Raw genomic sequence first — 18,798 nt, 5'->3', positions numbered from 1 at the left:
TCTTGTTCCCACGGCGGAGGCCCAGGAACAACAGGATCTGCAGACCTACACAGGCACAGAAGCCAGCTGGAACCACTTTTTTCAGACCCACGACTTACCTCTTGTTATTGTAGCCTTGCTAGCTCTCAGTTGAGACTTGTCTTGGTTGCTTTTGCAGAGTTGCTTGCAGCTTTGCCCCTTACAAGCCTCCCAGCTTGTGGCCATACTGTGATTTCTTTTTCTACAAAGAGAAACATTGTTCCAGACTTTTTTTCAACCTGCAAGAAGTGCTTCAGCTCACTTAGACTTTTGCTCCATTAACACTAGCTGTCCTGGCTCTCTGAAAGACTCTTCTTACCTCTGACTTTGAGATTTAACTTTTTCGACAGGAAAGGGTTAATTTGACTTTGCATGGGAAGGTTCAAAAAGTACTAACCTGTTTACCTGTTTTATTCCCCAAAACCTTTTCTTTGACACCAAACTCAGTATTGCTCTAAATGTACCTGTGGGATATCAATGTCCACAGTGTTCTAAGTCACCTCAGGGTGTAGGAAGTATCGATTTGCCATCCCAAATGGGTATCTACTGATTTAAAGAAACAGCGTATTTTCGAAGTATATTATTGTGTGACATATTTTGCTGAATTTTAAGGAAGGCATATTGAACCGACTGAAATTGTTTAATCAAGAAACCTTGAGTGTACGACTTTATTTGAATACTTGTCACTGTGAATCTGTAAAAAACCTACTGCTCACATTGACCCCTCTTGAGAGAAGCCTGGCTGCTCAGCCACACTACCAACCTGTGTAGTACAGACTTATACCAAACGTTGGGTTCCTATTACCACAAGGTTGTTTTAGTGCACCCAAAGGGTACTGGCTCCAAATCTTGCCTAACCGGCACATCCGACTGCCGACCTGGCTCAAGGCCAAGGCCTCTACCCCATGTGGTGCACAGGGGCATGCCTCATCCGGATCCAGCCAACCAGAGCGCACTGCTAAGTCCTTTGAGGGCGCTCCATCTGTGGGGGCCCAAGACAAGGCCAAGCACTGCAAGTCTGCTTCCGCCGGGGTCGACGCGAAAGCGGGTCCCGCGATGGTCAGGGCAAGTTAATCGTCCCCATCAGCCTCAATCTCCAGCCATCGCCCCAGCTCTTCTTCGAAGAGAAGGTCAGTTACCCCGGGAAAGCTGTGTGAAAAACCGCAGAAGGCCAAGCAGGACAAGGGGTCCGTCCTGCCAGCTAAGGAGGAGATCCAGACAAAGACGTAATCTATCAAGATGGTTGCTGCCGCCCTCTAGAAGGCGAAAGGGGCTGACCCGGTCCAGGGTACCCCGGCGGCAGCCAGAATGGCGCTCCCTCCCCAACGGGAGGCTTCGGCCATAACAGCAGAGAAGAGGATGCCGGACCTCAGCCCGAGACCGACCTCCAAGGACCTGAAGAAAGGGGTGGGGGGATGTGGAACAGATACAGGGCATGGCTATTTCTTAGTCTGATGAAGATGTTTCCATCCACACCATCCTGGAGGATATGGGCGACGACAACATAAAGGAGTGGGTAAGGGGCAATGACACAGGCACCGTGCCCAGCAACCCTGTCCCTCTGAGATTTGTCACAGGATATTCCCTCGACCCGCCACACAGTGGTGTTGGCGATTCAGAAGAGTTTGATTGTGTTACATGTTCATAAACAATGGCAATAAAAAGTTAAATAAAAAAAACAAACACTTAAATCAGTAAGTACCCTTTTGGGATGGCCCACAGACACAGCCTACACCCTCGGGTGAATTCAATAGTTAGGGTGCTGGGGACATTAATATATCACTGTTGCATTTAGAATATTCATAGGATTAGGTCAAAGAAAAAGGTTATTAGAACAAGAGATCACAAATATTCTTAAGCAGGCAAATACTTTTGGATACGCCCCAAGCAGAGCCATTCATTCAGTGGAACAGGCCAGGCTAAAGTCAATGTGCAAAAGTCAATATGGGCTGAAGCACTGCTGGTAGGTAAATAAGAAAAGCCTTTGCACAATGTTTTAGAAGTTTGAAGAAAAAGAAGAATCAATGTAGGGCCAGAAGCTGTTTGACTTGCGAGTAGTAGAAGATGCAAGCAACTCTACCATAAGAATTAAGTTCTCTTAGATTTCACATTACCTTTAGATTGAAGAAAAGTGCAACAGATGACTTCTGTTCCTTTGCAGCTCTGCTGATCTCACTGTTCCTGGGCCTCAGTCGTGGGTACAAGAGGGAGGACTTCTGGGGACCTTCCACCAAGCCAAAAAGCCTCGCCTTTTATGCAGCTTGTGTTAGGGAGAATTCTCAAAAATGTGCTTATTCCCTTCACCTTAGAGACCCCCAGCAACTTCGCTGGATTTTGAGGACTTGATTTTTTTACCTGGAGAGAGTGTGACCCTTATTTTCCCCACTCGCTCATGTATTTTGATGTGCGTTTTACTCGTGTTCTTTGATTATGGAGTTTTAGACAACTCCACAGGCAACATCTTTTCATGTGTGTCACACAGCACCCTCAGTGCAGTGACAAGGAAACCTTTTCAGGCTTTCCCAAGGATTAAATACCTTCTCTGGGATAAACTACTGTTTCCCAGAGTAAGCAAAGTGAAATTGACTTTACTAGTCTTTAAATTCCTAGACCCAGCACACCCCATCTTTCAAAAGAGTGCTGGAGTGGTTATCTAGTATCCCATGTCTAGATACTCATGTAGCAGTCAAATGCTACCATTTCCTCTCAGAATGGCTGGTGGCAGTGGTTTTACAACAAACTACCATGATTTTTCTTGACCGCAAACTATTCGTAGCCCCGGTAGTGTTAAATCGCAGGAGCCATGTTTTTCAAGATGGCGTCTCCCCCTTTGCAAAAACAGGTGCTGGTCTTTTTTTCGCCATTTCTTTTTGGAAAGGTCCTTCTAGAATTAGTCTCTGCGCGCCACCTAGTTTGGTCCCTTTGTTCCATCGCCTCTGGCGGACTTCAGGAGTGAATACCGCCTCCGGCACCAGAGTGTCTGGGGTGGGCAGGAAGTGAGGGAGGTGCCCGAAACTCCAAGTGCTTAGTCTTCAAGGAGACCCAAATGCACTCTGTGGTGATTGGCTGGCTGACTTTCCGGCAAGGACAGCCACCCTGCTGGGTGAGTGGCAGCTAGGCTGGAATGAATGGGAAAGAACTGAATAAAAGGCGAGACGCTTGGCTTGTAAGGCAGAGTCGACCACTGGAACGAAAGAACCCAAGACAAGCTTGAAGAGGATGGCTCCTGCAACTCCCGGACCGTTGGTTTGCCCGGTGAAGCCCTGCTGCAGTTCTGAATCGGTTAGTTCATCTCGACAGAGGAGCCCCGACTGTTAGGCAGAAACCTGTGCAGTTCCCTTAGGGACCACTGCAAAATGTTTAAGACTACAGGTGTTGGCAGCAAACCCAATTGGTAGCAGTCTGTACCACCCAGATTTACCTGGTAGCTGTGGCTGAGCAGTCGGACTTCTCTCAAGAAGAGTTAGGCAGTATATATAGTATACACATTAGGTACAAAAATAAAGTAGCACAAGCAAACACTGACCAGAGCTTAGGTATAAAAGTATATCATTATTTAAAAACACTTATAAAAATACACCTCGCATTAATATGTCAAGCAAGTTCAAACACAGTCACTAGAAATATATACACCTCCCTGATTAATTATTCGACAAGTCTTAGGAAAATAACACCACTTATCAATACAGGGGTGAGCGCTTAACCAAGATGGCACTCCAATAATTATTTAAAAAGGGAGGAAAAAGGCAGAGTTAGGAAAGCACACAATACCAACACTTTTAAAAGAACCACAGCAAGTCAAGAAAGGCAGCGTCTACTGTAGAGCAAGAAAGTTCATAGGCCAGACCCACTCTTGGAGAGAGCAAGGCGGAATGTGCCCAAGATCACACAGTTGAAGTACACTTTAAAAGTCTTTGCAGATAGTTCAAAAGGAGTTGGATCAGTTCAGAAAAGTTAGTTAACAGGTCCAAGGTCACCCCAGGATAGAGAGTCAAGGATTTACGGGACACCTTGAACAGTCTGTTGCAAGGGAGACCAGGCGGGACACAGTACCTGAAATGGTAAGAAAGCTCCAGCAGGGGCAGTTATTCCTGGCAGCGGTTGCAAGTCGGTGCTTCGTCCAGGGGAAGAGAACGTCTCGACGTGGAGGAAAGCTGGAGGTCGTTGCACTGCCAGGGAAGAAACCAGCTGCAGAGTTTCTCGGTTAAAAAGGTACTAACCTTCTATTCGCAGTAGTGGTGAAGCGTGGCTATCCGGCCGCCGGGGTGCTTGGCACGTGCGATTCGACCACGAGACGATCCATGAAGGCGAAAAGAGGTGAACCCCAACAGTTCAAAGGAAGAAGACTCTCCAAGATGAAGATCTTCTGTCGTCGGGAAGTGGTGAGGCGGTTCAGCAAGGCTCCACCGGTGGTGTCATCGTTGCAGGTCGGCTCAGCTTCTCCCTCTTTGGATTCTTTAGGTCCTGTGGCGACTTCTGAAGTTTCAGTCCCCAAAGCCCTGTTTTTATGCAGAAAACCCCCATTCACCAGTCCTAGCTGTCACTCAAACATGCCAAGTAGTGAGCCGGGCGGCTCACCACTGGGCCAATCACACAAGAGTGTGACTTGAGTTGCCGAGGCAACTCAGTCCAGGGTGCTTATTCCCCGCCCCCCTCCCACACATCCTGTAGACCCAGACAGAGTGGCACCACTTTTGGAGGCTTCTGTGCAGAAGCCTACCAAAAGTGGAACAAAGGGCTCGACTTGGGTTGGAGTTACAGAGGCGAACACAAACGCCATTTTAAAACCGAGTCCTGGCACAAAGACCCAACCGGGGAATAAATATTAAATAACCGAGCAGTATCTTTAACATTGCACCAAAAAAGTGGTGCGTTTAAAATGAATGTGAAAATCCCATAGGAAATATTCCGGTGGAATATTATTTTGCGTGGTAACCACTGCCACCAGACAAACTCGCCGAGAGGGGACTGCACAGTGCCCCCTCGAAAAACAGACCCAGGAGCAATCCAATTACCCCACCAGCCAGTACTTCCACAATATGATGGTTTGTACTGGTTCTGTTCACAATTTAAGACTAGTAAAGTAATTGGTGACTTTACATGCCCTGGGAGACAGCAGTCAGTCCCAGGGTATGGAGTCTATGTTTGGGGGTCACTATGACACCCCTGTGTTACTGCACTGAGGGTGCTGTGTAACACATCCCAAAAACACATGAAGCCCTATGGAGTAAAAGACCCCATAGCCCATAAAACGCATTACAAAGTCAAAGGACATTCTCAAATCATGCCTAGGAGTGGGAGAAAGTCACTCTTAGCAGGAGAAAAAAATAAACCCCAAAAATCCAGCAAAGCTGCTGGAGGACTCACTAGGTTTGGGAAATTAGCCACAGAGAATTCTCCCTAATACCCACAAGGACGACTTCTCCCTTTGAGTTCGTGGGACCAATCAACTCGACACTAAGCCACCTGGATACCAATCTCGGAGCTGGTTGTATTTTCCTCATAGTGCTGCAGGAAACCGAATAACCAGGGATAAGGATACCAGTTTGTGTGCTTGAATTACAGCTACCGGAATCGAAGATTTGCCAGTTGCGAGCTTTTTGACCAGTCCCAGTGCAGGAGTCCGTTGACGGCCTCAGTCGCGTCCCCCCAATTGAGGCCCAGGAACAGTGAGATCTACAGGAACTGCCAGGAACAGAGGTCATCAGCTGCCTCTTTTTCTTCATTTGTAAGGTACTGTAAAACCAGACAGAGTACTTGCCTCTCGCGGTGAAAGTGCTTGAGACTTTACCAACTCACAGGCCTAATTAACTTGTGACCAAGCATAGGATTCTTCTTGCTGCAAACTATTCCTAAGAACTTTTGCAGAGACTTTTCTGTTTAACTACCAGAACTGCTTTGTCCTATCCAAGACTTTAGCCCATTGACTTTGGCCTAGCCAATTGAATAGAATGGACTTCTGGTGAACTCTAAATAAAGAATATTGTGACCTTTCATGTTCTAATAATCTTTTGCCTTTTAATCCTCTTGAAAAGCATCACTCTCTGAATTGGTATTAAAGTGCATTTGTGTGTATGATATAATTGCCTCCTTATTTTGAATGATTCATAATTGAATGGTTAATAAATTAGTAAGTATTTTTAACCCGAGAAACCTTGAGTAAGTTTATTTGGACACCTGTGATTGTAGACCTCTAAATCGTTACAGCTCACATTCCCTCTTCAGATAAGCCTGGTTACTCAGTCCTGCTACCAAAACTGTGTGGTACAGACTTCTATCAAAGGTTTGTTTTGCTTACACCTGTAGTCTGCATTCAAACTCAGCCTAACAGCCATCAAAGCTGACACGGAGCCAGCCTGTGCCCTGGGCACGCTGCAAACGCACTGTCAATCCTTTCGTCCCTCAGGAGGGAAGTCGGGGAGGTCTTCAAAGAGTTTCAACAGTGGATCGCCCTCTTAACGCCAACCCCGCTCCAAGCAGGACTGAACCGGCCAGGACATCAGGCCCCCACCCCTGCACACCAGTGGCAGGCCGGCTGGCGATTTTAGTCAGCGTGTGGGAAAACCTTTCCACCGATCGGTGGGTGCTGGACGCTCTCGCCCATGGACACACTTTGGAGTGTCAACTAAAGTGTTCGCGAATACCACCGGCGACCCGGCAGGAACACCACATCCCTCAGCGGATGCTGGAGGTTCGGGCCATGTTAAGAAAAGGGGCGATAGAGCTGGTTCCCAAGCGACTCCAGTGTTCCGGAGTTTACTCAAGATACTTTCTGGTAAGCAAGTAGACCAGGGGCTGGAGGCCCATGCTCTATGAATGACGGCTCAAGTTCATCAAGTCCCAGAAATTCAGGATGGTCACATTGCAGCACATGCTCAGCCAACTGGAGGAGGGATACTGTCGTCGTTGGATCTGGAGGATGCGTACTTCCAGGTCCCCATTCACGTAAAACATTGCAAGTTCCTGCGCTTATTTGTACAAGGGAAGCACTACCAGTTCAAGGATCTCCCCTTCGGACTGAAGTCGGCGCCCAGAGTCTATACGAAGTGCCTGGCTCCAGTGACGGCCCAGCTGCGACTACAGGGAATTCATGTGTACCTTTACCTCGACGACTGGCTCATCCGGGCCAGGTTGAAGGGCATCGCTACCGATCACACGAAGAGGACCGTCCGGCTGCTGACGGATCTGGGGTTCTCGTTGAACTATGCAAAATCCTGCTGGACTAATCGCAGAACGCACTGTTCCTGGGGTGCAGGCTCACAGTGTCCTGTCTGGCGGCTCCATTGGAGGAGAGGCTAGCGGGCCATTGTGGGCAAGGTCCAACCGCTGTTCGCACTAAACATCGCCACGGTGAGGACAATCAAGTTGCTGCTCGGCATGATCTTGTCATGCATCTACCTGGTCTGGCTCTGCAGGTTGCAGATGTGACCGCTCCAGGAGTTCATGGACGCCCGGGTCCAGGTGTCCAGAAGCTTCAAGGACAAGATCGGGCTCAATGAGAAGCGATAAGGTGTTTGTGCATGCAAACATCGCCTGGTGCACAGACTTCGAGAGCCCTCCCTACCAGCAGTGTCATGACAGACGCTTCGCTTCTCAGGAGGGGTGGGGAGCACACACCAGACGTGTCCACGCCAGAGGCCTGTGGCTCCAGGAGAAGATGCTACACATCAACATACTGGAATTACGGGCAGTGTTTTGGGCCCTCAAGTAACTTCTTCCGCCCCTCAAGGACAAAGTGGTGAGGGTCCTCACAGACAATACCACCCCAATGTTTTACATCCAGAAGCGGGGGGGGTGGCACCAGATCTCTTCAGAGAGGCTTAGGAGTTGTGGCACCGGCCGGTCACATATGGGATGTTCCCCATTCCTTTCCACCTGGCGGGAATCAAAAAACACAGTCGCAGACTACCTCTTGGCACAAGTGGGAGCTTCGGTACGATCAAGTGGACAACCTCTTCCTCAAGTGGGGCAGTCTCCAGATCGATCTGTTTGCGACGAACACCAAGTGCCGGTGGTTCGCCAGCAGGTTTCCCTAGTCAGGGAGCATGGGGGACACATTCTCCTTCCCTTGGGAAGTCCTGTTCTTTTACCTGTTCCCGCTGCTGCTAGTACGAGTCAGTCAACTCAGGGAGTGCCGGTGCAGGATGATCCTCATCGCTCCAGCGTGGCCGAAACAAATTTGGTACCAGGACCTTCTCAGCATGTCAGCGTCCCCTCCAGTCAAGCTGCCAGTGGTTGCGGATCTTCTCGCAATTGAAGGGGGTCGCAATCCTGCACCACGACCCTGGATTGCTGAACCTACGAAGTGTTATGGGCACAAATGGAAGCATTTCGCGAATTGTTAACCATCGCAGAAGATTGACCCTCGGAGGGTCACAGACTCCCCAAGTTACTTACCTGTAACTGTTGTTCATCAGCATATGTCTGGCATGGATTCACATGCGAACCGTCCCTCCTACAACTCTGGGTTTTCTTGGTCATACTGCCACTTTACGTGCTACCAAATCTCAAGATGGCTGCCAGAGGAGGGGCTTAGGAAGAGGGCAGTCATTGGCTGGGGCAGTATGACCAAGAGCTCAGTGATTGTTTTATAGGAGAAAGACAGTTTACAAACGAAAGAGAAACTTTCTTTTACCGAGGATTCCCAGCCTGACCAGGAATATTCATGAGCATGTGAATCCATGCCAGATCCATGCTGGAGAACAACCGTTATAGGTAAGTAACTTGTTCCTTAAACAGTAGTCTGAAGAAAAGGTTCCAGCTGGCTTCTGTTCTTGTTGTAGTCCTGCATATCATGTTCCTGCGCTCAGTCGTGGGGACAAGAGGGAGGACGTCTGGGGACTCCTGCACTACGCTTTGAAGTTCGGCAGCAGCAATGGGCACAGTTCAGATCAGCAGCACCTTGCGGTTTCAGCTACTCGCAAATAGCACCACCACAATTCTTTGACACCTTGTGGGATTCCCCTTGCTTATGGGGGGTCCAGCACTGTTGAGGTGACTCCAGCTTCGGGTGTCCAGAGGATCTTCCTGGAGTTTGGGTCCAGCTTAAAAACAATACAATTCTGGTGTTCGTGTCCCCTGGCACTCAGTTCCAGCAGCAGCAAAAAAGTAGAGCCAGCTGGGAGAGGGCTTCCAGTCAAGTTCGTCTTGGGGTCAGTGTCACCAACCCAAGGGGAGAAGTTGCCCTTTCCAGGTTTCTCTAGTCTATTAGAAATTCAGAGCTTCAGGACTGCAGCAGGGATTCACCGGGCCAACCAATGGTCCAGGAGGGTGCAGCAAGCTTCTCTTCCAGTTCCTTCTTCGGTTCCTTCGTCCAGTGGTCGACTCTGCCTTCCTTGCAAAATAGCTTGCCTTTTTCTGCAATTATCTCCCATTCAATCGCAGCCTAGCTGTTACTCACAAAGGGTGGCTGCCCTCCAAGGACAGCCAGCCAGCCAAACTCCTTTGGGTGAATACTAGGCACAGGGAGTTTCGGGAACCTCCCTTGCTTCCTGCCCTGCCAGACACTCTGGAGCCAGAGGCGGACCTCACCAGTGAATCCCGGCAAAGACAAAACTAACAAGAGGCCAAACCTGGTTAGGATCACACATTCAATCTCAAGAAGGACCTTACAAACAAGAAATTGCAAAAAAAGAAGACCGGGCCATTTTGACAAAATGGGCACCCATGGGTGCAATAATGCATCTGAGGATTCAGCCTGCGGTAAAAACGCACAATGGTAGTAATAATAAACCACTGCTACCAGCTATTAATTAGTAGGAAGGGTAACAATGTTACATGAGAAGGTAGACAAAGGGGATACTAAGTAACCCCTCCAGTACTCCGTCTAAGATAGTGTGTGCTGGGTCTACAAAGAAAAAAAGGCAAGTAAAGTCAATTTCACTTTACTAATCTTGGAAACATTAGTTTATCCAAGAGAAGGTATTTAAACCTTAAGAGAAATCCAAGGGACTTGGTCTGTGACACTGCACCGAGGGTGTTGTGAGTAACAATAATGATGATGCCTATGGAGTTTGTCAGACTCCCAAACCAAAAGAAACAGGGATCAATTCAAAGAAAAATATACAAGGGTGAAAAGGTCTCACTCCAGGATAAAAATCTAAAGCCCTAAAGTCCGGCAAAAGAGCTGGGGGTCTCTAAAGTAGAAGGGAATTCACACAGAAGAACAAGTAATGTTCTTTCGATGGGATGTTCCTCTGACGTATTCCTCATCTTTGATAGATCTGCCATCTTGCTGGCCTCGGACATTTTTTTCAGTAGAGGGCGCTGCACGTCGACGTCCCTCGACAGCCTCCGTATCGGCACCGACGTCATCACGCGTATAAATAGACTCGCGCATCGTCCGTTGCTCAGTTCCGTTTTGACGTTAACAGTTGTTTTACATGAATTGGTTATTGACCTTGAAGGAGCGTAAGCTGCAACCACAAGGGAAGTATTACTGTGTGGATAGATGGGAGGGGCGATAAGGAATACGTCGGAGGAACATCCCATCGAAAGAACGTTACCAGGTAAGAAGTAATTTGTTCTTCGAAGGGATTGTGTCCTCCGATGTATTCCTCATCTTTGATAGACTCCCATAGCAGTTGTGTGTAATTGGAGGTGGGAGTAAAACGCCATGTTTCCTTTTAGGAATGAACAGAATGTAATACGGCTTTGCCAAACCTAGTCTCTTGACTACAGGAGGAATCCAGGTTGTAAAGTCTTGTGAAGGTATGTGCGGACGACCATGTGGCAGCCGTACATATGTCTCGAACCGGAACCCCTCTTTGGAGGGCTGAGATACCCCTGGTTGAATGAGCCCTAGGATTTTGAGGAGGCTCTTTCCCTGCTGGTTTGTAACATTCCAGAATGGCCAAAATAATCCATCTGGAAATGGTTTGTTTTGTTATCGGTAGTCCCAATTTGCGTCCTGAGTAACCGACGAACAGTTGGTCTGCTTGCCTAATCCTAGCAAGTCTGCTGATGTTAAAGCTTAAAGCCCGCCTGGGGTCCAGCCTATGTAGCCTTTCTTCCTCTTTCCCCGGATGGGGAGGCGGATAGAATGAAGGTAAGGTAATTTTCTGAGTGATGTGGAATTCAGAAGCCACCTTTGGGCGGAAATTAGGCTTCACCTGTAGGACAACTTTGTCTTCATGAAAAATTGTATGAGGGGGTTTACAAGATAGAGCTTGTAATTCACTCACCCTTCTAGCAGATGTTAAAGCCACTAATAAGACAGTTTTAAGGGTGAGAAATCTTAGCGAACAAGAGTGGAGTGGTTCGAAAGGAGTACCCATCAGGAAATTTAAGACGAAATGTAAGTCCCATAAAGGAACCTGGAAGTGTCTTGGAGGTTAGACATTAGTTAATCCCTTTAGAAATTGTACTACTAAGGGTAATTTGAAATATGATGGCTCCTCTGCAGTGCGCTTGAAGATCGATAGCGCTGCGAGATAGCCCTCGATAGTGCCAACTTGAAGGCCTGAATTTGCCAAGTCCAGTAGAAAGGATAACACCGTTGGTGTACCACATGAAAAGGGGTCGATATTCTCTTCTCTACACCAGCTGTAAAATTTGTTCCAACGGCAGCGGTATAAAGACTTTGTTGCTGGCCTTCTGGCCGAAAGCAACACCTCCATGACGTCATCAGGGAGGTCGCAATCCTTGTATCTCAACCTTTCAGAAGCCAAGCGTGAAGGTTGAGGGTTCTGATGTCTGGATGGAGAACCTGACCTCGCTTCTGTGAGAAGATTCTCCTTGAGTGGAAGACGAATTGGAGGGCAGATGGACATGTCCAGAAGGTCTGGGTACCACGTTCTCCTGGCCCAGTATGGGGCAATTAGGATCATGGTCCTCCTGAATCTTCTCAACCTCCTGATCATTTGAGGAATGACAGGGACTGGTGGAAACGCATACAGGAGTGGAAACTCCCAGTTCACTACGAACGTGTCCCCTAGAGCTCCTCTCGGGGGAAATTCCCTTGAACAAAACAGATTGCACTTTCTGTTGGTACTGGTGGCAAACAGATCCACCTGAGGGTTTCCCCAAAGGGCGAAGATCTCCTGAAGGACTTCCTGAGCTAGTTCCCACTCGTGGGAAAATCTGCCCTGCCTGCCCAGGGCGTCCGCCGTCCGTTCTTCTCTCCGGCTAGGTGAACTGCCGATAGAGAGATTTCTTCTTGAATTGCCCAAAACCAGAGCTGCATTGCCTCTCTGCACAGTGGCAGTGATCCTACGCCTCCTTTTTTGTTGAGGTAGTGCATGGCCACTGTGTTGTCCGTCATTATCAGGACATTTTTCCCCTGTACAGATGGCAGAAAAGCCTTCAGCACTAGTCTGATTGCTCTCAACTTTAACAGGTTGATGTGTAGTCTGGACTCCGATGGAGACCAACGACCGCTGATGGTAAAGTCGTTGGTATGGGCCCCCCCCCACCCCGTGAGCGAGACATCTGTGACTACTGTCATCTCCGGCCATGGTTGCCAAAACAGTTCTACCTTCAAGATGTTTTCCTGGCAGACCCACCACTGAAGGTCTCGAGCCACCTTGTCTGGAACCTGAAGGAGGTCCGTCATTCTTCCTGAGAATTGCGACCACTGAGTTCTCAGTGCCCACTGAAGAGCTCATTCTCAGGCGAGCCTCTGGCACAAGGAAGATGCAGGATGCCATGAGGCCTAGCAACCTCAAAAAGTCGAAGGCTGGGAGACGTTGGGCATTTTGAAACTTGGTGACCATCTGCAGAATATCTTGAGCCCTCACCTCTGGTGGCGAGGCTTTTCCCAGGGAAGTGTCCAGAACCGCTCCAATGAACTGGAGTCTCTGTGATGGCATCATCTGTAACTTCTTTAAATTGAGGGAGAAGCCCAGTTTGTGCAGCAAGTGGCAGACATAATCCAGCTGAATCTGAGCTTGTTCCGGAGATACAGCTCTGATCAGCCAATCGTCCAGATAGGGGTAGACGTGAATCCCTTCCCTCCCGAGACTTGCAGCCACTATCGACATTAGCTTGGTGAAGACCCTCGGGCAGAGGTCAGCCCAAATGGCAGAACTCGAAATTGATAATGAGAGCCGCCAATTGCGAACCTCAGGTATTTCCTGTGTTTGAGATGGATTGGCACATGGAAATAAGTATCCTGGAGGTCCAGAGATACCAGCCAGTCCTGGAGCTGGAGGCCTTGAAGGATCTGAGAGAGAGTTACCATCTTGAACTTGTCCTTCATGAGGAACTTGTTCAATTCTCATAAATCCAAGATGGGTCTCAGTCCTCCGTCTTTATTCGGTATGAGAAAGTAGGGGGAGTACCAGCCCTTGTTCCTCTCCGCTACAGGTACACGGTTCTATGGCACCTTTCTCTAGCAGGTCTACAATTTCCTGCAAGAGGAGCAGATCTGGAACTTTCAGAGCTGTTCCCCGGTGGAGGACTCCGAGGAATGCGTAGAAAAGACAGGCAGTAACCTTGGACAACTGTATCCAATGCCCAAGCATCTGACGTAATAGCCTGCCATTCCGTCAGATGTTGAGTTAACCTGCCCCCTACTGGCGTTTTGTGAGGAGAGTCCTCAGAGCGGTTTGGAGGCAGCTGATGCAGATGCCGAGGCTAAAGAGGCACTTGCTGCTGCTGCGGCTTTTGTATTTTTAACCCATCCACCTCGGGTGAATTTTTTCTGACCCCTTTGAACCGGCTGTCCTCTGCCTCTTCCGAATGCAGAATAGAAGCGAAAGGACTTACCTCTCGAAGAGGTTCCTGAGGGGCGATATGGTGTCTGACGGATTGCAGCTCCCAGGGATTTTGCTGCTGCCTTTGATGTTTGTAGTTTTTCGAAACCGTCATCCGCCTTCTTACCAAACAAAGAAGAGCCGTCAAAGGGCATATTCAAAAGTCTGCTTTGCACATCTGGAGCAAAACCAGACTTTCACAACCAAGCAAATCTACGGGTTGTACTTGCCGCCATGGCCCTGCTGATGCTGTCAGCAGAATCGATGCCAGTTTGAAGGGATTCGCACAGAGTCTTTACCATCCTTGATGATGTTTAGGAACGCTTCCCTTTCTTCTCACTCCGGGAGGCAGTCAGCCGATGATGAAGCACACTCCCGAAATGTGTGGCTGAACCTTGCGAGCGTACAAGTAGCATTGATGGATTTCAACGCCATGCTACATGCAGAAAATACTTTTTTGGCCATAGAGTCATATCTCTCATCATCCCTGTCCTGTGGAACAGTAGGGTAAGCCGATTTACTACCTGATGAAGTAGCTGCCTGAACAACCAGACTCTCCGGAGTTGGGTGTTTGGATAAATATTCAGGGCAGCAGAAGACACCCTATATTTAACTGATAATTGTTTGGTAATCGCCAGGATTCCCTCAGGTGTTTCCCAGTTTGCCAATATTCTCCTTTGTAATGCCGCATGAAATGGCACCACAGGATCCTCCTGTGGACCTTTGACCGAGATGTCTGTGAGGTTGTCTTGCTGAAAAGCCGGTGATGGTGTGGACCACCCCATAAACTCTATTATCCTTGCCATCAAGGTTCTATAAAAGGGTTTCAGCATGTTCCCCTGGGTCTGGTCTGGAAAATTCCACTTCTGGGGAAGTGTCCAACCCACTTGCTTCCTGTAAGAATTCTTGGAGGTCTTTCAACCTACCTTCCTCAGAGGTAAATTCCTCTGGTACAGGAGTTGCAGATCCCTGCAACTCAAAAGGTCTTTCCTGATCCGAATCCTCTCCTTCTTCATAAATAGATAAGACTCTGGAGTGATCAGGTCTTAAAAATGGTATAAATCCCATTTCTAGAGCAGAAGGGGCCAAATTCGTCATGATTGGCTGAGAAAACGTCTACGTCGTCGACGCGGATGTTAAAAGCTTCGAAGGCATCGAAAAAGGCATCGATGAACTCGAGAGTATCGGAATTCTACTCGAGGTTGTCGACGACATTCTCATGATCGAGGCTCTGGGTATGGGCACTGGCTGTGAAGTGGCCGTGGGTTTGTCCTTTCTCAGCGTCGACTCGACTGACCTGTGCATCTAAGAACCCTTTGATAACGGCAAAGACGTGACTTTGCCTTTACTCGAGGGTTTGTGACGCTCTCGAGTGGCTTCTTTCGCCAGGTGCTGCGAATCGCAGCGTTTTGATTTTTCGGGTCTTTCACCCAGGGTATCACCCTGGGCAGTCTTCGAGAGGGTCGAGGTCGCTTTCTCAAAGACGCTGAGCATCTTTTTCCTGAATTCCTCCCACTCAGCCTGAGAGCTATGTTTTGTGGGGCAGGAGACCCTTTTAGGGGAAACAGAAGAAGATGAGGAAGGGGGATCTTCAACGTCTCTTTTTTGAATGCTTAGATCTCGAAGAGTGATGGGAACTGCTTCGAGACCTAGAACGAGAATGTCTTATGATGGCACGGAGACGAATGTCTCGACTCCGCCGAGGAAACTGTCAAAGAAGTTTTAACTGCCTTACCTCTCTCGAGCTTCCCCTTACGCTCCTTCAAGGCTTTCGCCGTCATGGACATGCAGTCCTCACACTCCGAACAATGGTGCTCGATTCCCAGGCACCACAAACAGATACTGTGAGGATCCGTCAACGACATTTTCTTTGCACAGTCTCGACATTTTTTGAAGCCGGACTGTGGAGTCGTCAGTTCGGGTGAGGAAGCCATCGAGTACGAGTCGGAATTCACGAGGAATAATTAGGTATATTTGACTGAAGAACTGAGCAACGATATTCTGAGGCCCCACGAAGCGTGGAAAAACGGAACTGAGGAACGGATGCTGCGCGAGTCTATTTGCTGCGCTGCGCCGATACAGAGGCTGTCGAGGGACATCGGCTCGAGTGACGTCGACGCGCAGCGCCCTCTACTGAAAAAGAATTTCCGAGGCCAGCAAGCTGGGAGATGATCCATCAAAGGTAAGGAATACGTCGGAGGACACAATCCCTTTGAAATGAGAATTCTCCTCAACACAGCAGGCGACAGCGACGTTGTATGCTGTCCACTGCCACCTTAGGTCTGGGAGCAGCCTCTGCAGGCTTTCTGAGTCGTGGATCTGGAAGCCCAACTATACGATGAGGAGAAACCTGTCAAAGACCTGCTCGATTTTCCTCTGGCGGAGGGAAAAGAAGAGCGGTGCTGCTGCAGTGTGCGCAGGGAATGGGCAGTCTCTGCATTCACCTTGATGGCCTGTAGGTAGTAGTCGACGACCTTCCCAAAAAAAGGATATCCCTGTCGAAAGGCATGTCCAGTACCTTCGCTTGGTCCTCTTGGCGCAAATTTGTGTCCTTCATCCAGCATTTGGCGATGAAAGGCAGACACCGTTCCCCCCCCAATCTGCCGGAACCCTGTTTCAAGGTCCAGCCTGGAAGAGAGCTATTGCCTCCATTTTCTTGTCATCAGGGAGGAACTCCAAATTTGCACCAGCTTGTACCACAGCTCCCTAGGGCTGATGTGGTCTCTTCTGGATAGTTTGAGGAACAGTCTGGCTGCTGTACTTTGGATCTGTTGTAGGTCTTCAGGAGGTATTTTGGTATCCCGAGGTAGAGGTCATTTGCATAGTCGATTCTTGACATGAGGGCGACAATTGTGAATGTTTTGTGGGTGAAGGAGAGGAAAGGTAGGATTTTTCTTGCCGTGTGGAGGAGGAAGAAGCATTTCTTGAAGATTGCATTTATTTGTGGTTCTAAGGTTAGGGTGTTGTCCATCAGGACTCCCAGATTTTTTACTACCTTGGGTGGTGTTGGTGCGGTTTCCATTTCCGTTGCCCATGGAATGTAGGTGTTCTCTTGGTTTTTGGATATCATGATTTCTGTCTTTCCTTGGTTGATTTTCAAGTTGTTGGCATTCAACCAGTTAAAGACTTCTTTTAGACACTCAATCAGGGTTGAGTGATCTGTTTGAGTGTTTTCGATTTTGTAGATTTGAGCGTCATTTGCATAGTTGTAGCATGCAATGTTGTATTTTTTTGAAGATTACGATTACTGGAGTCTGGTAGATGTTGAAGTACAGTGGTGATAGTGAGGACCCTTGCGGTACTCCAGTCGTTGACTCGTGGGGTGAATTTGAAGGGTTTTATCCATTGTGTCTGTTTTGTCTGCTAGGAATGATTTGAAATCGGCCTGTATTTGGAGTGGTCTTCTACGTCGCCACTTGTGCTTTTATAAGCGGTCTGATATATGCCGATTTGAAGGTTCTTGGTACAGTTCCTGTTGCTAGTGAGAGATTTAGGAGGTTTCTATAATATTCTGATGGCGTGCCTTGTGCGAGGAGATTTGTAGATGTCAGGGGGGCAGGGATCCATGGGCGATCCTGCTTTCTTGCTGTGTTTTACCAACAAAACTAATGCCTCTGCTGATATTTCAGGAAAGTTTTAGAGTTTTTGCTGTGGCTCTGTTAGGTCCAGTTGGTTGAATGCTGTGGTTGGTTGGTCTTTTTTGTATGATTTGTCGGATGTCGTTGATTTTGTTCTTGAAGTGGTCTGCCAGGTCGTTGCAGAGTTTCTCTGAGGGGTTTGGGGTGTTGTTGCAGCCTGGTGGGCTTCTCATTTCTTTAATGATGTTGAACATTTCATTTTGTGTGTTGGTGGCATTGGGGATTGTCATCATAATGCCTTCTCTTCGCCTTTTGTATTTCCTTGTTGTATGCACGGATTTGTTTCTGGAACAGTATTTTTGTGTCTGGGTTGCATTCTTTCTTCCATTCCAGTTCCATCGTCTTGTCCTTTTTCATGGTGCTTAGTTAGTGGGGTGAACCATTTTGTCATTGCTCTTTTTTTTTAATGGGATGAATGGTTTTTCCGGGGCATTCTTATCAATTATATCAGCAATCTATTTGTGTAGTAGCTCCGCTTTCCAGTCTAGGTCAGCCAACTCTAGTTCCATTGTTGAGGGTTTGGTCATCTCCAGTTCGAATAGATTGCTTGCTTTGACGCTTTTATCTATGAAAATCGTACCCAACTATTTGATTTGTTCATTTGTAAAGCGCACTAAGCCCTGGGGCATCTGGGCACACTTCTTGAGGTTAGATAGGTTACACAGTACATATATACATTATTATTGTATCTGTGAACCATTACAAACACATTATTTACATCTTAAGCATGCTGAAACATTGCTATAACTAGGGTGGCCTCCTAAACTGGTCTACCATGCCAGATTCTAGAAGTCCATCTTACCACATATGGTATAAAGGGAAATAATGGCAGGGTAACCTCAGGAGAAGTCCCTCTGTCCACCTAAAAGATACAAAGAACCAAAAAATACTAGGGGAAAATGCAAAAAGTTAAGGGTCCCCGAAAATGACAGAATTCCCAAAATAGGAATCCTGGCTTAAAAGATATCCTGTTATGGTGAACAGGGAGTTTCAGTGTTTAGCCAAAACCTAATCAAGGGCGGCCTTCTAAAATCTTCCCCAAGTGTTGATTTTAGAAATCCATCTCAACAAACAGTATCACCTTGGGACCAAAATTGTGACCTTTCAAAGCACATCTGCCCTCCCTATATCACAGAAACGGCTGCAAGGGCTCAGGGACATCCATAGAAGGCCATAAAAGTAAAGTAAAAAACAAGGAAGCCACGTAAATTAAAGATAAAAGGTTTAGGGGAGCCACAAAGGTGGTCCAGAGAATACCAAAAATTGAATTCTGTCTTGATGAGGGTATAAGTCAATAGTGATAGAACTGGTCTAGAAAGTACACTTTCTTTAAAAAAACAAGCTTTTAAAATGGCTTTTCATAAAAGCAGCTCAGACCACAAGGGTTTCCAAGGGATTTTTCACCACATCCTTGGGGTGTACGCTGTAGGTGGAAAAACCTTCCCAAG

The 18,798-nt window shown here is 47.8% G+C and overlaps 1 protein-coding gene across 2 annotated transcripts in view; it reads right to left on the bottom strand.

Annotated features, from left to right (window-relative positions):
• FBRS (fibrosin) overlaps nt 1-18,798 on the bottom strand; it is a 710,625-nt gene that overhangs the window by 219,395 nt on the left and 472,432 nt on the right. The gene's annotated exons all lie outside the window — the stretch shown is intronic.

This window comes from Ambystoma mexicanum, chromosome 3p, assembly GCF_040938575.1.
Source record: "Ambystoma mexicanum isolate Mex_15411 chromosome 3p, UKY_AmexF1_1, whole genome shotgun sequence".
Classification (NCBI taxonomy): Eukaryota; Metazoa; Chordata; class Amphibia; order Caudata; family Ambystomatidae; genus Ambystoma; species Ambystoma mexicanum.
Note: the sequence above shows the minus strand (reverse complement) of the source record. Positions and strands in the feature narration are given on the sequence as shown.